Source organism: Pleurodeles waltl, unplaced genomic scaffold (genome assembly GCF_031143425.1).
Source record: "Pleurodeles waltl isolate 20211129_DDA unplaced genomic scaffold, aPleWal1.hap1.20221129 scaffold_39, whole genome shotgun sequence".
Taxonomy (NCBI): domain Eukaryota; kingdom Metazoa; phylum Chordata; class Amphibia; order Caudata; family Salamandridae; genus Pleurodeles; species Pleurodeles waltl.
The window spans coordinates 2,257,501-2,282,002 of NW_027150097.1; the positions used below are offsets into that span (position 1 = coordinate 2,257,501).

The window sequence follows — 24,502 nt, forward strand, 5'->3', positions numbered from 1 at the left end:
AGCCATGCACATGTTAAGAAAAGGTAACAGCACACAGCACCTTGCTCTGCCATGCTTTACTTTGCGTCAGGTAGGTGTTCCACAGGTGGTACATGGTTTTCTTGTACATCCACACATGGATTTTGATGTAAACCCATGTTTACAAAAACATACAGTCATGGTTTTGTGCCACAATGGTGCGCCTCCCCGAGGCTGGTGTAAGGAGAACAGATGTCTTTATTTCTCCATGTTACTGCCTCTTTGCATGTGGTGTGCTGCAATTTGCAGAACAGATACAAAGAGTAAACAAGCACTTGCAATACAACTGGTCTGGCATTTCTCCGAGATAGAGCTATTAGCAGTTGTAAACTCCCAACCACACTTTTCTTGACTCATTAAATGTAAATAATGAGCGCAATCGCGCTGCTACAGTTCACTCATATTGACACCTATCGGCAAAAGTGCAATTATCTATGTAACCGGCAAAAGTTCAATTAAATATGTAACAGGGTCGATGTCATGCAATGAGCTCGACTTCTGTCAAACGAGATCGTGCTGTGAAAAAAAGAGAAAAAGTAGTCCACAAACCAGATGGAAAACAGCGAGCCTCCTATGTTTTCAGTACTTGGTCGCTGCGCTCAAGGAGGGCTAACCACCGGAAAAGGCATGACGTATGCATGCCTTCCACTAACGAAAGCAAGCAGATTTTAACAGGGAAGCCCACGAACCAATGAAAGACACCAACGTGAAATGGACGGGGCTCCTAGCCCTTTTCTAACTACAACAGCGTCTCGCAAGCAATACGCATGCGCAAGCGCATTCTAGCGCAGGCTTGACTCTAAAAAATCTCCTATGATAGTTGGAGGAAGATATCCCTTTATGCACATCAGCTCTCCTGAACATAAGGCAGATACCCTTGCACTCAAGGCAGCCCGAAGTGCACCTTTGCATAGACAAAGAGCAGAACTGCACCATTTCAGTGAAGATATGTCTCAGTTCTGCTCTCTTCGAGTGACGCACAAAGGAACTTTGCTCGCTGTGCTGCACTGCGTCCCTTCTTTCTAAATATTCCAATTAGTGATCAGTTTACCAAAAAAGTAGCAAATCTGCACCCATAGATGTACTCCTTGAAAGGATACAAATTTACTACCTTTTAAAAAAATACACAATCACTGGCAATAGTAGCCTTGGAAAGCTATGCCAGATTGAGGTTTGAAGCTATGCCCCTTTTCTTTCTCAGACTCACACAATCCTCTCTCCTGCTGATTCTATTGTAACTCAGGTATGCTCTGCTCCTTCATATAGTCCCCAGCACGGCATCCTGACAAGCTCCTGGCTCCATAGCTCAGGGGTTAGAGCACTGGTTTTGTAAACCAGGGGTCGTGAGTTAAAATCTCACTGGGGCCTCACAAACATTTTGGATTTAACAACACTTTTTAGTTCAATGGGGAGCCTCACTACAAATATTCTTTTCAAGATAGAAAAACAAAGGCGACACAGGGCAAAGCACGCAAGAACGGGGGGCATTACACACAGTGTAAACCAGGGGTCGTGAACCAGGGGTCGTGAGTTCAAATCTCAATGGGGCCTCACAAACATTTTGGATTTAACAACACTTTTTAGTTCATTGGGGAGCCTCACTACAAATATTCTTTTCAAGATAGAAAAACAAAGGCGACACAGGGCAAAGCACGCAAGAACGGGGGGCATTACACACAGTGTCAGTGGAATGACAAACACAAGACTCCTACAGGGTCATACAATTGACTTGTGTGAGTATGGGGGATGTTTAGAGTGTGACATCCCAAAATATCATTCTTGACTTGGTCGTTGGCTTTGGTGCCCCTTCAGCCACGTCCTTTCCAATGCACATGTCATTTTTTTAATATCATCCTGATTTCACTGTGAGATTTTAACTTGTTCTTTTTTTCGGGTAAGGAATTTAAATGTACATTTAGGCCCATGTTTAAACAGATTTTTCATCGGGTTGCATCACTTTTTCGATGCAGCATTAACACAATTCGTTTTTTGGTATTTACAAAGCCATGCACATGTTAAGAAAAAGTAACAGCACACAGCACATTGCTCTGCCATGCTTTACTTTGCGTCAGGTAGGTGTTCCACAGGTGGTACATGGTTTTCTTCTACATCCACACATGGATTTTGATGTAAACCCATGTTTACAAATACATACAGTCATGGTTTTGTGCCACAATGGTGCGCCTCCCCGAGGCTGGTGTAAGGAGAACAGATGTCTTTATTTCTCCATGTTACTGCCTCTTTGCATGTGGTGTGGTGCAATTTGCAGAACAGATACAAAGAGTAAACAAGCACTTGCAATACAACTGGTCTGGCATTTCTCCGAGATAGAGCTATTAGCAGTTGTAAACTCCCAACCAGACTTTTCTTGACTCATTAAATGTAAATAATGAGCGCAATCGCGCTGCTACAGTTCACTCAGATTGAAACCTATCGGCAAAAGTGCAATTATCTATGTAACCAGCAAAAGTTCAATTAATTATGTAACAGGGTCGATGTCATGCAATGAGCTCGACTTCTGTCAAACGAGATCGTGCTGTGAAAAAAAGAGAACAAGTAGTCCACAAACCAGATGGAAAACAGCGAGCCTCCTAAGTTTTCAGTACTTGGTCGCAGCGCTCAAGGAGGGCTAACCACCGGAAAAGGCATGACGTATGCATGCCTTCCACTAACGAAAGCAAGCAGATTTTAACAGGGAAGCCCACGAACTAATGAAAGACACCAACGTGAAATGGACAGGGCTCCTAGCCCTTTTCTAACTACAACAGCGTCTCGCAAGAAATACGCATGCGCAAGCGCATTCTAGCGCAGGCTTGACTCTAAAAAATCTCCTATGATAGTAGGAGGAAGATATCCCTTTATGCACATCAGCTCTCCTGAACATAAGGCAGATACCCTTGCACTCAAGGCAGCCCGAAGTGCAACTTTGCATAGACAAAGAGCAGAACTGCACCATTTCTGTGAAGATATGTCTCAGTTCTGCTCTCTTCGAGTGACGCACAAAGGAACTTTGCTCGCTGTGCTGCACTGCGTCCCTTCTTTCTAAATATTCCAATTAGTGATCAGTTTACCAAAAAAGTAGCAAATCTGCACCCATAGATGTACTCCTTGAAAGGATACAAATTTACTACCTTTTTAAAATACACAATCACTGGCAATAGTAGCCTTGGAAAGCTATGCCAGATTGAGGTTTGAAGCTATGCCCCTTTTCTTTCTCAGACTCACACAATCCTCTCTCCTGCTGATTCCATTGTAACTCAGGTATGCTCTGCTCCTTCATATAGTCCCCAGCACGGCCCTCTGACAAGCACCTGGCTCGATAGCTCAGGGGTTAGAGCACTGGTCTTGTAAACCAAGGGTCGTGAGTTCAAATCTCACTGGGGCCTCACAAACATTTTGGATTTAACAACACTTTTTAGTTCATTGGGGAGCCTCACTACAAATATTCTTTTCAAGATAGAAAAACAAAGGCGACACAGGGCAAAGCACGCAAGAACGGGGGGCATTACACACAGTGTCAGTGGAATGACAAACACAAGACTCCTACAGGGTCATACAATTGACTTGTGTGAGTATGGGGGATGTTTAGAGTGTGACATCCCAAAATATCATTCTTGACTTGGTCGTTGGCTTTGGTGCCCCTTCAGCCACGTCCTTTCCAATGCACATGTCATTTTTTTAATATCATCCTGATTTCACTGTGAGATTTTAACTTGTTCTTTTTTTCGGGTAAGGAATTTAAATGTACATTTAGGCCCATGTTTAAACAGATTTTTCATCGGGTTGCATCACTTTTTCGATGCAGCATTAACACAATTCGTTTTTTGGTATTTACAAAGCCATGCACATGTTAAGAAAAAGTAACAGCACACAGCACATTGCTCTGCCATGCTTTACTTTGCGTCAGGTAGGTGTTCCACAGGTGGTACATGGTTTTCTTCTACATCCACACATGGATTTTGATGTAAACCCATGTTTACAAATACATACATTCATGGTTTTGTGCCACAATGGTGCGCCTCCCCGAGGCTGGTGTAAGGAGAACAGATGTCTTTATTTCTCCATGTTACTGCCTCTTTGCATGTGGTGTGGTGCAATTTGCAGAACAGATACAAAGAGTAAACAAGCACTTGCAATACAACTGGTCTGGCATTTCTCCGAGATAGAGCTATTAGCAGTTGTAAACTCCCAACCAGACTTTTCTTGACTCATTAAATGTAAATAATGAGCGCAATCGCGCTGCTACAGTTCACTCAGATTGAAACCTATCGGCAAAAGTGCAATTATCTATGTAACCGGCAAAAGTTCAATTAATTATGTAACAGGGTCGATGTCATGCAATGAGCTCGACTTCTGTCAAACGAGATCGTGCTGTGAAAAAAAGAGAACAAGTAGTCCACAAACCAGATGGAAAACAGCGAGCCTCCTAAGTTTTCAGTACTTGGTCGCAGCGCTCAAGGAGGGCTAACCACCGTAAAAGGCATGACGTATGCATGCCTTCCACTAACGAAAGCAAGCAGATTTTAACAGGGAAGCCCACGAACCAATGAAAGACACCAACGTGAAATGGACAGGGCTCCTAGCCCTTTTCTAACTACAACAGCGTCTCGCAAGAAATACGCATGCGCAAGCGCATTCTAGCGCAGGCTTGACTCTAAAAAATCTCCTATGATAGTAGGAGGAAGATATCCCTTTATGCACATCAGCTCTCCTGAACATAAGGCAGATACCCTTGCACTCAAGGCAGCCCGAAGTGCACCTTTGCATAGACAAAGAGCAGAACTGCACCATTTCTGTGAAGATATGTCTCAGTTCTGCTCTCTTCGAGTGACGCACAAAGGAACTTTGCTCGCTGTGCTGCACTGCGTCCCTTCTTTCTAAATATTCCAATTAGTGATCAGTTTACCAAAAAAGTAGCAAATCTGCACCCATAGATGTACTCCTTGAAAGGATACAAATTTACTACCTTTTTAAAATACACAATCACTGGCAATAGTAGCCTTGGAAAGCTATGCCAGATTGAGGTTTGAAGCTATGCCCCTTTTCTTTCTCAGACTCACACAATCCTCTCTCCTGCTGATTCCATTGTAACTCAGGTATGCTCTGCTCCTTCATATAGTCCCCAGCACGGCCCCCTGACAAGCACCTGGCTCGATAGCTCAGGGGTTAGAGCACTGGTCTTGTAAACCAAGGGTCGTGAGTTCAAATCTCACTGGGGCCTCACAAACATTTTGGATTTAACAACACTTTTTAGTTCATTGGGGAGCCTCACTACAAATATTCTTTTCAAGATAGAAAAACAAAGGCGACACAGGGCAAAGCACGCAAGAACGGGGGGCATTACACACAGTGTCAGTAGAATGACAAACACAAGACTCCTACAGGGTCGTACAATTGGCTTGTGTGAGTATGGGGGATGTTTAGAGTGTGACATCCCAAAATATCATTCTTGACTTGGTCGTTGGCTTTGGTGCCCCTTCAGCCACGTCCTTTCCAATGCACATGTCATTTTTTTAATATCATCCTGATTTCACTGTGAGATTTTAACTTGTTCTTTTTTTCGGGTCCAGAATGTAAGTGTATATTTAGGCCCATGTTTAAACCGATTTTGCATTGGGTTGCATCACTTTTTCAACGCAGCATTAACACAATTCGTTTTTTGGTATTTACAAAGCCATGCACATGTTAAGAAAAGGTAACAGCACACAGCACCTTGCTCTGCCATGCTTTACTTTGCGTCAGGTAGGTGTTCCACGGGTGGTACATGTTTTTCTCATACATCCACACATGGATTTTGATGTAAACCCATATTTACAAAAACATACAGTCATGGTTTTGTGCCACAATGTTGCGCCTACCCGAGGCTGGTGTAAGGCGAACAGATGTCTTTATTTCTCCATGTCACTGCCTCTTTGCATGTGGTGTGCTACAATTTGCAGATACAAAGAGTAAACAAGCACTTGCAATACAACATGTCTGGCATTTCTCAGAGATAGAGCTATTAGCAGTTGTAAACTCCCAACCAGACTTTTCTTGACTCATTAAATGTAAATAATGAGCGCGATCGTGCTGCTACAGTTCACTCATATTGAAACCTATCGGCAAAAGTGCAATTATCTATGTAACCGGCAAAAGTTCAATTAATTATGTAACAGGGTTGATGTCATGCAATGAGCTCGACTTCTGTCAAACGAGATTGTGCTGTGAAAAAAAAGAGAAAAAGTAGTCCACAAACCAGATGGAAAACAGCGAGCCTCCTTTCTTTTCAGTACTTGGTCGCTGCGCTCAAGGAGGGCTAACCACCGGAAAAGGCATGACGTATGCATGCATTCCACTAACGAAAACAAGCAGATTTTAACAGGGAAGCCCACGAACCAATGAAAGACACCAACGTGAAATGGACGGGGCTCCTAGCCCTTTTCTAACTACAACAGCGTCTCGCAAGCAATACTCATGCACAAGAGCATTCTAGCGCAGGCTTGACTCTAAAAAATCTACTATGATAGTTGGAGGAAGATATCCCTTTATGCACATCAGCTCTCCTGAACATAAGGCAGACACCCTTGCACTCAAGGCAGCCCGAAGTGCACCTTTGCATAGACAAAGAGCAGAACTGCACCATTTCTGTGAAGATATGTCTCAGTTTTGCTCTCTTCGAGTGACGCACAAAGGAACTTTGCTCGCTGTGCTGCACTGCGTCCCTTCTTTCTAAATATTCCAATTAGTGATCAGTTTACCAAAAAAGTAGCAAATCTGCACCCATAGATGTACTCCTTGAAAGGATACAAATTTACTACCTTTTTAAAATACACAATCACTGGCAATAGTAGCCTTGGAAAGCTATGCCAGATTGAGGTTTGAAGCTATGCCCCTTTTCTTTCTCAGACTCACACAATCCTCTCTCCTGCTGATTCCATTGTAACTCAGGTATGCTCTGCTCCTTCATATAGTCCCCAGCACGGCATCCTGACAAGGTCCTGGCTCCATCGCTCAGGGGTTAGAGCACTGGTCTTGTAAACCAGGGGTCGTGAGTTCAAATCTCACTGGGGCCTCACAAACAATTGGGATTTAACAACACTTTTTAGTTCATTGGGGAGCCTCACTACAAATATTCTTTTCAAGATAGAAAAACAAAGGCGACACAGGGCAAAGCACGCAAGAAAGGGGGGCATTACACACAGTGTCAGTGGAATGACAAACACAAGACTCCTACAGGGTCATACAACTGACTTGTGTGAGTATGGGGGATGTTTAGAGTGTGACATCCCAAAATATCATTCTTGACTTGGTCGTTGGCTTTGGTGCCCCTTCAGCCACGTCCTTTGCAATGCACATGTCATTTTTTTAATATCATCCTGATTTCACTGTGAGATTTTAACTTGTTCTTTTTTTCGGGTCCGGAATGTAAGTGTATATTTAGGCCCATGTTTAAACCGATTTTGCATTGGGTTGCATCACTTTTTCAACGCAGCATTAACACAATTCGTTTTTTGGTATTTACAAAGCCATGCACATGTTAAGAAAAGGTAACAGCACACAGCACCTTGCTCTGCCATGCTTTACTTTGCGTCAGGTAGGTGTTCCACGGGTGGTACATGTTTTTCTCATACATCCACACATGGATTTTGATGTAAACCCATATGTACAAAAACATACAGTCATGGTTTTGTGCCACAATGTTGCGCCTACCCGAGGCTGGTGTAAGGCGAACAGATGTCTTTATTTCTCCATGTCACTGCCTCTTTGCATGTGGTGTGCTACAATTTGCAGCACAGATACAAAGAGTAAACAAGCACTTGCAATACAACATGTCTGGCATTTCTCAGAGATAGAGCTATTAGCAGTTGTAAACTCCCAACCAGACTTTTCTTGACTCATTAAATGTAAATAATGAGCGCGATCGTGCTGCTACAGTTCACTCATATTGAAACCTATCGGCAAAAGTGCAATTATCTATGTAACCGGCAAAAGTTCAATTAATTATGTAACAGGGTTGATGTCATGCAATGAGCTCGACTTCTGTCAAACGAGATTGTGCTGTGAAAAAAAAGAGAAAAAGTAGTCCACAAACCAGATGGAAAACAGCGAGCCTCCTTTCTTTTCAGTACTTGGTCGCTGCGCTCAAGGAGGGCTAACCACCGGAAAAGGCATGACGTATGCATGCCTTCCACTAACGAAAACAAGCAGATTTTAACAGGGAAGCCCACGAACCAATGAAAGACACCAACGTGAAATGGACGGGGCTCCTAGCCCTTTTCTAACTACAACAGCGTCTCGCAAGCAATACTCATGCACAAGCGCATTCTAGCGCAGGCTTGACTCTAAAAAATCTCCTATGATAGTTGGAGGAAGATATCCCTTTATGCACATCAGCTCTCCTGAACATACGGCAGACACCCTTGCACTCAAGGCAGCCCGAAGTGCACCTTTGCATAGACAAAGAGCAGAACTGCACCATTTCTGTGAAGATATGTCTCAGTTCTGCTCTCTTCGAGTGACGCACAAAGGAACTTTGCTGGCTGTGCTGCACTGCATCCCTTCTTTCTAAATATTCCAATTAGTGATCAGTTTACCAAAAAAGTAGCAAATCTGCACCCATAGATGTACTCCTTGAAAGGATACAAATTTACTACCTTTTTAAAATACACAATCACTGGCAATAGTAGCCTTGGAAAGCTATGCCAGATTCAGGTTTGAAGCTATGCCCCTTTTCTTTCTCAGACTCACACAATCCTCTCTCCTGCTGATTCCATTGTCACTCAGGTATGCTCTGCTCCTTCATATAGTCCCCAGCACGGCATCCTGACAAGCTCCTGGCTCCATAGCTCAGGGGTTAGAGCACTGATCTTGTGAACCAGGGGTCGTGAGTTCAAATCTCACTGGGGCCTCACAAACGTTTGGGATTTAACAACACTTTTTAGTTCATTGGGGAGCCTCACTACAAATATTTTTTTCAAGATAGAAAAACAAAGGCGGCACAGGGCAAAGCACGCAAGAAAGGGGGGCATTACACACAGTGTAAACCAGGGGTCGTGAACCAGGGGTCGTGAGTTCAAATCTCAATGGGGCCTCACAAACATTTTGGATTTAACAACACTTTTTAGTTCATTGGGGAGCCTCACTACAAATATTCTTTTCAAGATAGAAAAACAAAGGCGACACAGGGCAAAGCACGCAAGAACGGGGAGCATTACACACAGTGTCAGTGGAATGACAAACACAAGACTCCTACAGGGTCATACAATTGACTTGTGTGAGTATGGGGGATGTTTAGAGTGTGACATCCCAAAATATCATTCTTGACTTGGTCGTTGGCTTTGGTGCCCCTTCAGCCACGTCCTTTCCAATGCACATGTCATTTTTTTAATATCATCCTGATTTCACTGTGAGATTTTAACTTGTTCTTTTTTTCGGGTCCGGAATTTAAATGTACATTTAGGCCCATGTTTAAACAGATTTTTCATCGGGTTGCATCACTTTTTCGATGCAGCATTAACACAATTCGTTTTTTGGTATTTACAAAGCCATGCACATGTTAAGAAAAAGTAACAGCACACAGCACCTTGCTCTGCCATGCTTTACTTTGCGTCAGGTAGGTGTTCCACAGGTGGTACATGGTTTTCTTGTACATCCACACATGGATTTTGATGTAAACCCATGTTTACAAAAACATACAGTTATGGTTTTGTGCCACAATGGTGCGCCTCCCCGAGGCTGGTGTAAGGAGAACAGATGTCTTTATTTCTCCATGTTACTGCCTCTTTGCATGTGGTGTGCTGCAATTTGCAGAACAGATAAAAAGAGTAAACAAGCACTTGCAATACAACTGGTCTGGCATTTCTCCGAGATAGAGCTATTAGCAGTTGTAAACTCCCAACCAGACTTTTCTTGACTCATTAAATGTAAATAATGAGCGCAATCGCGCTGCTACAGTTCACTCAGATTGAAACCTATCGGCAAAAGTGCAATTATCTATGTAACCGGCAAAAGTTCAATTAATTATGTAACAGGGTCGATGTCATGCAATGAGCTCGACTTCTGTCAAACGAGATCGTGCTGTGAAAAAAAGAGAACAAGTAGTCCACAAACCAGATGGAAAACAGCGAGCCTCCTAAGTTTTCAGTACTTGGTCGCTGCGCTCAAGGAGGGCTAACCACCGGAAAAGGCATGACGTATGCATGCCTTCCATTAACGAAAGCAAGCAGATTTTAACAGGGAAGCCCACGAACCAATGAAAGACACCAACGTGAAATGGACAGGGCTCCTAGCCCTTTTCTAACTACAACAGTGTCTCGCAAGAAATACGCATGCGCAAGCGCATTCTAGCGCAGGCTTGACTCTAAAAAATCTCCTATGATAGTTGGAGGAAGATATCCCTTTATGCACATCAGCTCTCCTGAACATAAGGCAGATACCCTTGCACTCAAGGCAGCCCGAAGTGCACCTTTGCATAGACAAAGAGCAGAACAGCACCATTTCTGTGAAGATATGTCTCAGTTCTGCTCTCTTCGAGTGACGCACAAAGGAACTTTGCTCGCTGTGCTGCACTGCGTCCCTTCTTTCTAAATATTCCAATTAGTGATCAGTTTACCAAAAAAGTAGCAAATCTGCACCCATAGATGTACTCCTTGAAAGGATACAAATTTACTACCTTTTTCAAATACACAATCACTGGCAATAGTAGCCTTGGAAAGCTATGCCAGATTCAGGTTTGAAGCTATGCCCCTTTTCTTTCTCAGACTCACACAATCCTCTCTCCTGCTGATTCCATTGTAACTCAGGTATGCTCTGCTCCTTCATATAGTCCCCAGCACGGCCCTCTGACAAGCACCTGGCTCGATAGCTCAGGGGTTAGAGCACTAGTATTGTAAACCAAGGGTTGTGAGTTCAAATCCCACTGGGGCCTCACAAACATTTTGGATTTAACAACACTTTTTAGTTCATTGGGGAGCCTCACTACAAATATTATTTTCAAGATAGAAAAACAAAGGCGACAGAGGGCAAAGCACGCAATAACGGGGGGCATTACACACAGTGTCAGTGGAATGACAAACACAAGACTCCTACAGGGTCATACTATTGACTTGTGTGAGTATGGGGGATGTTTAGAGTGTGACATCCCAAAATATCATTCTTGACTTGGTCGTTGGCTTTGGTGCCGCTTCAGCCACGTCCTTTCCAATGCACATGTCATTTTTTTAATATCATCCTGATTTCACTGTGAGATTTTAACTTGTTCTTTTTTTCGGGTCCAGAATGTAAGTGTATATTTAGGCCCATGTTTAAACCGATTTTGCATTGGGTTGCATCACTTTTTCAATGCAGCATTAACACAATTCGTTTTTTGGTATTTACAAAGCCATGCACATGTTAAGAAAAGGTAACAGCACACAGCACCTTGCTCTGCCATGCTTTACTTTGCGTCAGGTAGGTGTTCCACGGGTGGTTCATGTTTTTCTCATACATCCACACATGGATTTTGATGTAAACCCATATTTACAAAAACATACAGTCATGGTTTTGTGCAACAATGTTGCGCCTACCCGAGGCTGGTGTAAGGCGAACAGATGTCTTTATTTCTCCATGTCACTGCCTCTTTGCATGTGGTGTGCTACAATTTGCAGATACAAAGAGTAAACAAGCACTTGCAATACAACATGTCTGGCATTTCTCAGAGATAGAGCTATTAGCAGTTGTAAACTCCCAACCAGACTTTTCTTGACTCATTAAATGTAAATAATGAGCGCGATCGTGCTGCTACAGTTCACTCATATTGAAACCTATCGGCAAAAGTGCAATTATCTATGTAACCGGCAAAAGTTCAATTAATTATGTAACAGGGTTGATGTCATGCAATGAGCTCGACTTCTGTCAAACGAGATTGTGCTGTGAAAAAAAAGAGAAAAAGTAGTCCACAAACCAGATGGAAAACAGCGAGCCTCCTTTCTTTTCAGTACTTGGTCGCTGCGCTCAAGGAGGGCTAACCACCGGAAAAGGCATGACGTATGCATGCATTCCACTAACGAAAACAAGCAGATTTTAACAGGGAAGCCCACGAACCAATGAAAGACACCAACGTGAAATGGACGGGGCTCCTAGCCCTTTTCTAACTACAACAGCGTCTCGCAAGCAATACTCATGCACAAGCGCATTCTAGCGCAGGCTTGACTCTAAAAAATCTACTATGATAGTTGGAGGAAGATATCCCTTTATGCACATCAGCTCTCCTGAACATAAGGCAGACACCCTTGCACTCAAGGCAGCCCGAAGTGCACCTTTGCATAGACAAAGAGCAGAACTGCACCATTTCTGTGAAGATATGTCTCAGTTTTGCTCTCTTCGAGTGACGCACAAAGGAACTTTGCTCGCTGTGCTGCACTGCGTCCCTTCTTTCTAAATATTCCAATTAGTGATCAGTTTACCAAAAAAGTAGCAAATCTGCACCCATAGATGTACTCCTTGAAAGGATACAAATTTACTACCTTTTTAAAATACACAATCACTGGCAATAGTAGCCTTGGAAAGCTATGCCAGATTGAGGTTTGAAGCTATGCCCCTTTTCTTTCTCAGACTCACACAATCCTCTCTCCTGCTGATTCCATTGTAACTCAGGTATGCTCTGCTCCTTCATATAGTCCCCAGCACGGCATCCTGACAAGGTCCTGGCTCCATCGCTCAGGGGTTAGAGCACTGGTCTTGTAAACCAGGGGTCGTGAGTTCAAATCTCACTGGGGCCTCACAAACAATTGGGATTTAACAACACTTTTTAGTTCATTGGGGAGCCTCACTACAAATATTCTTTTCAAGATAGAAAAACAAAGGCGACACAGGGCAAAGCACGCAAGAAAGGGGGGCATTACACACAGTGTCAGTGGAATGACAAACACAAGACTCCTACAGGGTCATACAACTGACTTGTGTGAGTATGGGGGATGTTTAGAGTGTGACATCCCAAAATATCATTCTTGACTTGGTCGTTGGCTTTGGTGCCCCTTCAGCCACGTCCTTTCCAATGCACATGTCATTTTATAAAATATCATCCTGATTTCACTGTGAGATTTTAACTTGTTCTTTTTTTCGGGTCCGGAATGTAAGTGTATATTTAGGCCCATGTTTAAACCGATTTTACATCGGGTTGCATCACTTTTTCAATGCAGCATTAACACAATTCGTTTTTTGGTATTTACAAAGCCATGCACATGTTAAGAAAAGGTAACAGCACACAGCACCTTGCTCTGCCATGCTTTACTTTGCGTCAGGTAGGTGTTCCACAGGTGGTACATGGTTTTCTTGTACATCCACACATAGATTTTGATGTAAACCCATGTTTACAAAAACATACAGTCATGGTTTTGTGCCACAATGGTGCGCCTCCCCGAGGCTGGTGTAAGGAAAACAGATGTCTTTATTTCTCCATGTTACTGCCTCTTTGCATGTGGTGTGCTGCAATTTGCAGAACAGATACAAAGAGTAAACAAGCACTTGCAATACAACTGGTCTGGCATTTCTCCGAGATAGAGCTATTAGCAGTTGTAAACTCCCAACCAGACTTTTCTTGACTCATTAAATGTAAATAATGAGCGCAATCGCGCTGCTACAGTTCACTCATATTGAAACCTATCGGCATAAGAGCAATTATCTATGTAACCGGCAAAAGTTCAATTAAATATGTAACAGGGTCGATGTCATGCAATGAGCTCGACTTCTGTCAAACGAGATCGTGCTGTGAAAAAAAGAGAAAAAGTAGTCCACAAACCAGATGGAAAACAGCGAGCCTCCTATGTTTTCAGTACTTGGTCGCTGCGCTCAAGGAGGGCTAACCACCGGAAAAGGCATGACGTATGCATGCCTTCCACTAACGAAAGCAAGCAGATTTTAACAGGGAAGCCCACGAACCAATGAAAGACACCAACGTGAAATGGACGGGCTCCTAGCCCTTTTCTAACTACAACAGCGTCTCGCAAGCAATACGCATGCGCAAGCGCATTCTAGCGCAGGCTTGACTCTAAAAAATCTCCTATGATAGTTGGAGGAAGATATCCCTTTATGCACATCAGCTCTCCTGAACATAAGGCAGATACCCTTGCACTCAAGGCAGCCCGAAGTGCACCTTTGCATAGACAAAGAGCAGAACTGCACCATTTCTGTGAAGATATGTCTCAGTTCTGCTCTCTTCGAGTGACGCACAAAGGAACTTTGCTGGCTGTGCTGCACTGCGTCCCTTCTTTCTAAATATTCCAATTAGTGATCAGTTTACCAAAAAAGTAGCAAATCTGCACCCATAGATGTACTCCTTGAAAGGATACAAATTTACTACCTTTTTAAAATACACAATCACTGGCAATAGTAGCCTTGGAAAGCTATGCCAGATTCAGGTTTGAAGCTATGCCCCTTTTCTTTCTCAGACTCACACAATCCTCTCTCCTGCTGATTCCATTGTAACTCAGGTATGCTCTGCTCCTTCATATAGTCCCCAGCACGGCATCTTGACAAGATCCTGGCTCCATAGCTCAGGGGTTAGAGCACTGGTCTTGTAAACCAGGGGTCGTGAGTTCAAATCTCACTGGGGCCTCACTAACATTTGGGATTAAACAACACTTTTTAGTTCATTGGGGAGCCTCACTACAAATATTCTTTTCAAGATAGAAAAACAAAGGCGACACAGGGCAAAGCACGCAAGAAAGGGGGGCATTACACACAGTGTCAGTGGAATGACAAACACAAGACTCCTACAGGGTCATACAACTGACTTGTGTGAGTATGGGGGATGTTTAGAGTGTGACATCCCAAAATATCATTCTTGACTTGGTCGTTGGCTTTGGTGCCCCTTCAGCCACGTCCTTTCCAATGCACATGTCATTTTTTTAATATCATCCTGATTTCACTGTGAGATTTTAACTTGTTCTTTTTTTCGGGTCCGGAATGTAAGTGTATATTTAGGCCCATGTTTAAACCGATTTTGCATCGGGTTGCATCACTTTTTCAATGCAGCATTAACACAATTCGTTTTTTGGTATTTACAAAGCCATGCACATGTTAAGAAAAGGTAACAGCACACAGCACCTTGCTCTGCCATGCTTTACTTTGCGTCAGGTAGGTGTTCCACAGGTGGTACATGGTTTTCTTGTACATCCACACATGGATTTTGATGTAAACCCATGTTTACAAAAACATACAGTCATGGTTTTGTGCCACAATGGTGCGCCTCCCCGAGGCTGGTGTAAGGAGAACAGATGTCTTTATTTCTCCATGTTACTGCCTCTTTGCATGTGGTGTGCTGCAATTTGCAGAACAGATACAAAGAGTAAACAAGCACTTGCAATACAACTGGTCTGGCATTTCTCCGAGATAGAGCTATTAGCAGTTGTAAACTCCCAACCACACTTTTCTTGACTCATTAAATGTAAATAATGAGCGCAATCGCGCTGCTACAGTTCACTCATATTGACACCTATCGGCAAAAGTGCAATTATCTATGTAACCGGCAAAAGTTCAATTAAATATGTAACAGGGTCGATGTCATGCAATGAGCTCGACTTCTGTCAAACGAGATCGTGCTGTGAAAAAAAGAGAAAAAGTAGTCCACAAACCAGATGGAAAACAGCGAGCCTCCTATGTTTTCAGTACTTGGTCGCTGCGCTCAAGGAGGGCTAACCACCGGAAAAGGCATGACGTATGCATGCCTTCCACTAACGAAAGCAAGCAGATTTTAACAGGGAAGCCCACGAACCAATGAAGACACCAACGTGAAATGGACGGGGCTCCTAGCCCTTTTCTAACTACAACAGCGTCTCGCAAGCAATACGCATGCGCAAGCGCATTCTAGCGCAGGCTTGACTCTAAAAAATCTCCTACGATAGTTGGAGGAAGATATCCCTTTATGCACATCAGCTCTCCTGAACATAAGGCAGATACCCTTGCACTCAAGGCAGCCCGAAGTGCACCTTTGCATAGACAAAGAGCAGAACTGCACCATTTCTGTGAAGATATGTCTCAGTTCTGCTCTCTTCGAGTGACGCACAAAGGAACTTTGCTCGCTGTGCTGCACTGCGTCCCTTCTTTCTAAATATTCCAATTAGTGATCAGTTTACCAAAAAAGTAGCAAATCTGCACCCATAGATGTACTCCTTGAAAGGATACAAATTTACTACCTTTTAAAAAAATACACAATCACTGGCAATAGTAGCCTTGGAAAGCTATGCCAGATTGAGGTTTGAAGCTATGCCCATTTTCTTTCTCAGACTCACACAATCCTCTCTCCTGCTGATTCCATTGTAACTCAGGTATGCTCTGCTCCTTCATATAGTCCCCAGCACGGCATCCTGACAAGCTCCTGGCTCCATAGCTCAGGGGTTAGAGCACTGGTTTTGTAAACCAGGGGTCGTGAGTTAAAATCTCACTGGGGCCTCACAAACATTTTGGATTTAACAACACTTTTTAGTTCAATGGGGAGCCTCACTACAAATATTCTTTTCAAGATAGAAAAACAAAGGCGACACAGGGCAAAGCACGCAAGAAAGGGGGGCATTACACACAGTGTAAACCAGGGGTCGTGAACCAGGGGTCGTGAGTTCAAATCTCAATGGGGCCTCACAAACATTTTGGATTTAACAACACTTTTTAGTTCATTGGGGAGCCTCACTACAAATATTCTTTTCAAGATAGAAAAACAAAGGCGACACAGGGCAAAGCACGCAAGAACGGGGGGCATTACACACAGTGTCAGTGGAATGACAAACACAAGACTCCTACAGGGTCATACAATTGACTTGTGTGATTATGGGGGATGTTTAGAGTGTGACATCCCAAAATATCATTCTTGACTTGGTCGTTGGCTTTGGTGCCCCTTCAGCCACGTCCTTTCCAATGCACATGTCATTTTTTTAATATCATCCTGATTTCACTGTGAGATTTTAACTTGTTCTTTTTTTCGGGTAAGGAATTTAAATGTACATTTAGGCCCATGTTTAAACAGATTTTTCATCGGGTTGCATCACTTTTTCGATGCAGCATTAACACAGTTCGTTTTTTGGTATTTACAAAGCCATGCACATGTTAAGAAAAAGTAACAGCACACAGCACATTGCTCTGCCATGCTTTACTTTGCGTCAGGTAGGTGTTCCACAGGTGGTACATGGTTTTCTTCTACATCCACACATGGATTTTGATGTAAACCCATGTTTACAAATACATACAGTCATGGTTTTGTGCCACAATGGTGCGCCTCCCCGAGGCTGGTGTAAGGAGAACAGATGTCTTTATTTCTCCATGTTACTGCCTCTTTGCATGTGGTGTGGTGCAATTTGCAGAACAGATACAAAGAGTAAACAAGCACTTGCAATACAACTGGTCTGGCATTTCTCCGAGATAGAGCTATTAGCAGTTGTAAACTCCCAACCAGACTTTTCTTGACTCATTAAATGTAAATAATGAGCGCAATCGCGCTGCTACAGTTCACTCAGATTGAAACCTATCGGCAAAAGTGCAATTATCTATGTAACCGGCAAAAGTTCAATTAATTATGTAACAGGGTCGATGTCATGCAATGAGCTCGACTTCTGTCAAACGAGATCGTGCTGTGAAAAAAAGAGAACAAGTAGTCCACAAACCAGATGGAAAACAGCGAGCCTCCTAAGTTTTCAGTACTTGGTCGCAGCGCTCAAGGAGGGCTAACCACAGGAAAAGGCATGACGTATGCATGCCTTCCACTAACGAAAGCAAGCAGATTTTAACAGGGAAGCCCACGAACCAATGAAAGACACCAACGTGAAATGGACAGGGCTCCTAGCCCTTTTCTAACTACAACAGCGTCTCGCAAGAAATACGCATGCGCAAGCGCATTCTAGCGCAGGCTTGACTCTAAAAAATCTCCTATGATAGTAGGAGGAAGATATCCCTTTATGCACATCAGCTCTCCTGAACATAAGGCAGATACCCTTGCACTCAAGGCAGCCCGAAGTGCACCTTTGCATAGACAAAGAGCAGAACTGCACCATTTCTGTGAAGATATGTCTCAGTTCTGCTCTCTTCGAGTGACGCACAAAGGAACTTTGCTCGCTGTGCTGCACTGCGTCCCTTCTTTCTAAATATTCCAATTAGTGATCAGTTTACCAAAAAAGTAGCAAATCTGCACCCATAGATGTACTCCTTGAAAGGATACAAATTTACTACCTTTTTAAAATACACAATCACTGGCAATAGTAGCCTTGGAAAGCTATGCCAGATTGAGGTTTGAAGCTATGCCCCTTTTCTTTCTCAGACTCACACAATCCTCTCTTCTGCTGATTCCATTGTAACTCAGGTATGCTCTGCTCCTTCATATAGTCCCCAGCACGGCCCCCTGACAAGCACCTGGCTCGATAGCTCAGGGGTTAGAGCACTGGTCTTGTAAACCAAGGGTCGTGAGTTCAAATCTCACTGGGGCCTCACAAACATTTTGGATTTAACAACACTTTTTAGTTCATTGGGGAGCCTCACTACAAATATTCTTTTCAACATAGAAAAACAAAGGCGACACAGGGCAAAGCACGCAAGAACGGGGGGCATTACACACAGTGTCAGTGGAATGACAAACACAAGACTCCTACAGGGTCGTACAATTGACTTGTGTGAGTATGGGGGATGTTTAGAGTGTGACATCCCAAAATATCATTCTTGACTTGGTCGTTGGCTTTGGTGCCCCTTCAGCCACGTCCTTTCCAATGCACATGTCATTTTTTTAATATCATCCTGATTTCACTGTGAGATTTTAACTTGTTCTTTTTTTCGGGTCCAGAATGTAAGTGTATATTTAGGCCCATGTTTAAACCGATTTTGCATTGGGTTGCATCACTTTTTCAACGCAGCATTAACACAATTCGTTTTTTGGTATTTACAAAGCCATGCACATGTTAAGAAAAGGTAACAGCACACAGCACCTTGCTCTGCCATGCTTTACTTTGCGTCAGGTAGGTGTTCCACGGGTGGTACATGTTTTTCTCATACATCCACACATGGATTTTGATGTAAACCCATATTTACAAAAACATACAGTCATGGTTTTGTGCCACAATGTTGCGCCTACCCGAGGCTGGTGTAAGGCGAACAGATGTCTTTATTTCTCCATGTCACTGCCTCTTTGCATGTGGTGTGCTACAATTTGCAGATACAAAGAGTAAACAAGCACTTGCAATACAACATGTCTGGCATTTCTCCGAGATAGAGCTATTAGCAGTTGTAAACTCCCAACCAGACTTTTCTTGACTCATTAAATGTAAATAATGAGTGCGATCTTGCTGCTACAGTTCACTCATATTGAAACCTATCGGCAAAAGTGCAATTATCTATGTAACCGGCAAAAGTTCAATTAATTATGTAACAGGGTTGATGTCATGCAATGAGCTCGACTTCTGTCAAACGAGATTGTGCTGTGAAAAAAAAGAGAAAAAGTAGTCCACAAACCAGATGGAAAACAGCGAGCCTCCTTTCTTTTCAGTACTTGGTCGCTGCGCTCAAGGAGGGCTAACCACCGGAAAAGGCATGACGTATGCATGCCTTCCACTAACGAAAGCAAGCAGATTTTAACAGGGAAGCCCACGAACCAATGAAAGACACCAACGTGAAATGGACGGGGCTCCTAGCCCTTTTCTAACTACAACAGCGTCTCGCAAGCAATACTCATGCACAAGCGCATTCTAGCGCAGGCTTGACTCTAAAAAATTTCCTATGATAGTTGGAGGAAGATATCCCTTTATGCACATCAGCTCTCCTGAACATAAGGCAGATACCCTTGCACTCAAGGCAGCCCGAAGTGCACCTTTGCATAGACAAAGAGCAGAACTGCACCATTTCTGTGAAGATATGTCTCAGTTTTGCTCTCTTCGAGTGACGCACAAAGGAACTTTGCTCGCTGTGCTGCACTGCGTCCCTTCTTTCTAAATATTCCAATTAGTGATCAGTTTACCAAAAAAGTAGCAAATCTGCACCCATAGATGTACTCCTTGAAAGGATACACATTTACTACCTTTTTAAAATACACAATCACTGGCAATAGTAGCCTTGGAAAGCTATGCCAGATTCAGGTTTGAAGCTATGCCCCTTTTCTTTCTCAGACTCACACAATCCTCTCTCCTGCTGATTCCATTGTTACTCAGGTATGCTCTGCTCCTTCATATAGTACCCAGCACGGCATCCTGACAAGCTCCTGGCTCCATAGCTCAGGGGTTAGAGCACTGGTCTTGTAAACCAGGGGTCGTGAGTTCAAATCTCACTGGGGCCTCACAAACATTTGGGATTTAACAACACTTTTTAGTTCATTGGGGAGCCTCACTACAAATATTCTTTTCAAGATAGAAAAACAAAGGCGACACAGGGCAAAGCACGCAAGAAAGGGGAGCATTACACACAGTGTCAGTGGAATGACAAACACAAGACTCCTACAGGGTCATACAATTGACTTGTGTGAGTATGGGGGATGTTTAGAGTGTGACATCCCAAAATATCATTCTTGACTTGGTCGTTGGCTTTGGTGCCCCTTCAGCCACGTCCTTTGCAATGCACATGTCATTTTTTTAATATCATCCTGATTTCACTGTGAGATTTTAACTTGTTCTTTTTTTCGGGTCCGGAATGTAAGTGTATATTTAGGCCCATGTTTAAACCGATTTTGCATTGGGTTGCATCACTTTTTCAACGCAGCATTAACACAATTCGTTTTTTGGTATTTACAAAGCCATGCACATGTTAAGAAAAGGTAACAGCACACAGCACCTTGCTCTGCCATGCTTTACTTTGCGTCAGGTAGGTGTTCCACGGGTGGTACATGTTTTTCTCATACATCCACACATGGATTTTGATGTAAACCCATATTTACAAAAACATACAGTCATGGTTTTGTGCCACAATGTTGCGCCTACCCGAGGCTGGTGTAAGGCGAACAGATGTCTTTATTTCTCCATGTCACTGCCTCTTTGCATGTGGTGTGCTACAATTTGCAGATACAAAGAGTAAACAAGCACTTGCAATACAACATGTCTGGCATTTCTCAGAGATAGAGCTATTAGCAGTTGTAAACTCCCAACCAGACTTTTCTTGACTCATTAAATGTAAATAATGAGCGCGATCGTGCTGCTACAGTTCACTCATATTGAAACCTATCGGCAAAAGTGCAATTATCTATGTAACCGGCAAAAGTTCAATTAATTATGTAACAGGGTTGATGTCATGCAATGAGCTCGACTTCTGTCAAACGAGATTGTGCTGTGAAAAAAAAGAGAAAAAGTAGTCCACAAACCAGATGGAAAACAGCGAGCCTCCTTTCTTTTCAGTACTTGGTCGCTGCGCTCAAGGAGGGCTAACCACCGGAAAAGGCATGACGTATGCATGCCTTCCACTAACGAAAACAAGCAGATTTTAACAGGGAAGCCCACGAACCAATGAAAGACACCAACGTGAAATGGACGGGGCTCCTAGCCCTTTTCTAACTACAACAGCGTCTCGCAAGCAATACTCATGCACAAGCGCATTCTAGCGCAGGCTTGACTCTAAAAAATCTCCTATGATAGTTGGAGGAAGATATCCCTTTATGCACATCAGCTCTCCTGAACATACGGCAGACACCCTTGCACTCAAGGCAGCCCGAAGTGCACCTTTGCATAGACAAAGAGCAGAACTGCACCATTTCTGTGAAGATATGTCTCAGTTCTGCTCTCTTCGAGTGACGCACAAAGGAACTTTGCTGGCTGTGCTGCACTGCATCCCTTCTTTCTAAATATTCCAATTAGTGATCAGTTTACCAAAAAAGTAGCAAATCTGCACCCATAGATGTACTCCTTGAAAGGATACAAATTTACTACCTTTTTAAAATACACAATCACTGGCAATAGTAGCCTTGGAAAGCTATGCCAGATTCAGGTTTGAAGCTATGCCCCTTTTCTTTCTCAGACTCACTCAATCCTCTCTCCTGCTGATTCCATTGTCACTCAGGTATGCTCTGCTCCTTCATATAGTCCCCAGCACGGCATCCTGACAAGCTCCTGGCTCCATAGCTCAGGGGTTAGAGCACTGGTCTTGTGAACCAGGGGTCGTGAGTTCAAATCTCACTGGGGCCTCACAAACGTTTGGGATTTAACAACACTTTTTAGTTCATTGGGGAGCCTCACTACAAATATTTTTTTCAAGATAGAAAAACAAAGGCGACACAGGGCAAAGCACGCAAGAAAGGGGGGCATTACACACAGTGTAAACCAGGGGTCGTGAACCAGGGGTCGTGAGTTCAAATCTCAATGGGGCCTCACAAACATTTTGGATTTAACAACACTTTTTAGTTCATTGGGGAGCCTCACTACAAATATTCTTTTCAAGATAGAAAAACAAAGGCGACACAGGGCAAAGCACTCAAGAACGGGGAGCATTACACACAGTGTCAGTGGAATGACAAACACAAGACTCCTACAGGGTCATACAATTGACTTGTGTGAGTATGGGGGATGTTTAGAGTGTGACATCCCAAAATATCATTCTTGACTTGGTCGTTGGCTTTGGTGCCCCTTCAGCCACGTCCTTTCCAATGCACATGTCATTTTTTTAATATCATCCTGATTTCACTGTGAGATTTTAACTTGTTCTTTTTTTCGGGTCCGGAATTTAAATGTACATTTAGGCCCATGTTTAAACAGATTTTTCATCGGGTTGCATCACTTTTTCGATGCAGCATTAACACAATTAGTTTTTTGGTATTTACAAAGCCATGCACATGTTAAGAAAAAGTAACAGCACACAGCACCTTGCTCTGCCATGCTTTACTTTGCGTCAGGTAGGTGTTCCACAGGTGGTACATGGTTTTCTTGTACATCCACACATGGATTTTGATGTAAACCCATGTTTACAAAAACATACAGTCATGGTTTTGTGCCACAATGGTGCGCCTCCCCGAGGCTGGTGTAAGGAGAACAGATGTCTTTATTTCTCCATGTTACTGCCTCTTTGCATGTGGTGTGCTGCAATTTGCAGAACAGATAAAAAGAGTAAACAAGCACTTGCAATACAACTGGTCTGGCATTTCTCCGAGATAGAGCTATTAGCAGTTGTAAACTCCCAACCAGACTTTTCTTGACTCATTAAATGTAAATAATGAGCGCAATCGCGCTGCTACAGTTCACTCAGATTGAAACCTATCGGCAAAAGTGCAATTATCTATGTAACCGGCAAAAGTTCAATTAATTATGTAACAGGGTCGATGTCATGCAATGAGCTCGACTTCTGTCAAACGAGATCGTGCTGTGAAAAAAAGAGAACAAGTAGTCCACAAACCAGATGGAAAACAGCGAGCCTCCTAAGTTTTCAGTACTTGGTCGCTGCGCTCAAGGAGGGCTAACCACCGGAAAAGGCATGACGTATGCATGCCTTCCATTAACGAAAGCAAGCAGATTTTAACAGGGAAGCCCACGAACCAATGAAAGACACCAACGTGAAATGGACAGGGCTCCTAGCCCTTTTCTAACTACAACAGTGTCTCGCAAGAAATACGCATGCGCAAGCGCATTCTAGCGCAGGCTTGACTCTAAAAAATCTCCTATGATAGTTGGAGGAAGATATCCCTTTATGCACATCAGCTCTCCTGAACATAAGGCAGATACCCTTGCACTCAAGGCAGCCCGAAGTGCACCTTTGCATAGACAAAGAGCAGAACAGCACCATTTCTGTGAAGATATGTCTCAGTTCTGCTCTCTTCGAGTGACGCACAAAGGAACTTTGCTCGCTGTGCTGCACTGCGTCCCTTCTTTCTAAATATTCCAATTAGTGATCAGTTTACCAAAAAAGTAGCAAATCTGCACCCATAGATGTACTCCTTGAAAGGATACAAATTTACTACCTTTTTCAAATACACAATCACTGGCAATAGTAGCCTTGGAAAGCTATGCCAGATTCAGGTTTGAAGCTATGCCCCTTTTCTTTCTCAGACTCACACAATCCTCTCTCCTGCTGATTCCATTGTAACTCAGGTATGCTCTGCTCCTTCATATAGTCCCCAGCACGGCCCTCTGACAAGCACCTGGCTCGATAGCTCAGGGGTTAGAGCACTGGTATTGTAAACCAAGGGTTGTGAGTTCAAATCCCACTGGGGCCTCACAAACATTTTGGATTTAACAACACTTTTTAGTTCATTGGGGAGCCTCACTACAAATATTATTTTCAAGATAGAAAAACAAAGGCGACAGAGGGCAAAGCACGCAATAACGGGGGGCATTACACACAGTGTCAGTGGAATGACAAACACAAGACTCCTACAGGGTCATACTATTGACTTGTGTGAGTATGGGGGATGTTTAGAGTGTGACATCCCAAAATATCATTCTTGACTTGGTCGTTGGCTTTGGTGCCCCTTCAGCCACGTCCTTTCCAATGCACATGTCATTTTTTTAATATCATCCTGATTTCACTGTGAGATTTTAACTTGTTCTTTTTTTCGGGTCCAGAATGTAAGTGTATATTTAGGCCCATGTTT

The 24,502-nt window shown here is 43.2% G+C and overlaps 11 non-coding genes across 11 annotated transcripts; all 11 read left to right on the forward strand.

The window, feature by feature from the left end:
* The first annotated feature begins 1,313 nt into the window (after window positions 1-1,313).
* On the forward strand, window positions 1,314-1,386 carry TRNAT-UGU (transfer RNA threonine (anticodon UGU)). The gene has a single exon. It is a non-coding gene; the product is annotated as a tRNA-Thr (tRNA).
* Window positions 1,387-3,331: 1,945 nt separating this feature from the next.
* TRNAT-UGU (transfer RNA threonine (anticodon UGU)) lies at window positions 3,332-3,404 on the forward strand. Its single transcript has one exon. It is a non-coding gene; the product is annotated as a tRNA-Thr (tRNA).
* A 1,762-nt stretch (window positions 3,405-5,166) lies between these two features.
* Window positions 5,167-5,239, forward strand: TRNAT-UGU (transfer RNA threonine (anticodon UGU)). Its single transcript has one exon. It is a non-coding gene; the product is annotated as a tRNA-Thr (tRNA).
* A 1,758-nt stretch (window positions 5,240-6,997) lies between these two features.
* On the forward strand, window positions 6,998-7,070 carry TRNAT-UGU (transfer RNA threonine (anticodon UGU)). Its single transcript has one exon. It is a non-coding gene; the product is annotated as a tRNA-Thr (tRNA).
* Window positions 7,071-8,833: 1,763 nt separating this feature from the next.
* On the forward strand, window positions 8,834-8,906 carry TRNAT-UGU (transfer RNA threonine (anticodon UGU)). Its single transcript has one exon. It is a non-coding gene; the product is annotated as a tRNA-Thr (tRNA).
* A 3,776-nt stretch (window positions 8,907-12,682) lies between these two features.
* Window positions 12,683-12,755, forward strand: TRNAT-UGU (transfer RNA threonine (anticodon UGU)). The gene has a single exon. It is a non-coding gene; the product is annotated as a tRNA-Thr (tRNA).
* Window positions 12,756-14,517: 1,762 nt separating this feature from the next.
* On the forward strand, window positions 14,518-14,590 carry TRNAT-UGU (transfer RNA threonine (anticodon UGU)). The gene has a single exon. It is a non-coding gene; the product is annotated as a tRNA-Thr (tRNA).
* Window positions 14,591-16,353: 1,763 nt separating this feature from the next.
* Window positions 16,354-16,426, forward strand: TRNAT-UGU (transfer RNA threonine (anticodon UGU)). Its single transcript has one exon. It is a non-coding gene; the product is annotated as a tRNA-Thr (tRNA).
* Window positions 16,427-18,371: 1,945 nt separating this feature from the next.
* Window positions 18,372-18,444, forward strand: TRNAT-UGU (transfer RNA threonine (anticodon UGU)). Its single transcript has one exon. It is a non-coding gene; the product is annotated as a tRNA-Thr (tRNA).
* Window positions 18,445-20,202: 1,758 nt separating this feature from the next.
* On the forward strand, window positions 20,203-20,275 carry TRNAT-UGU (transfer RNA threonine (anticodon UGU)). Its single transcript has one exon. It is a non-coding gene; the product is annotated as a tRNA-Thr (tRNA).
* A 1,758-nt stretch (window positions 20,276-22,033) lies between these two features.
* TRNAT-UGU (transfer RNA threonine (anticodon UGU)) lies at window positions 22,034-22,106 on the forward strand. Its single transcript has one exon. It is a non-coding gene; the product is annotated as a tRNA-Thr (tRNA).
* The last annotated feature ends 2,396 nt before the right edge of the window (window positions 22,107-24,502 follow it).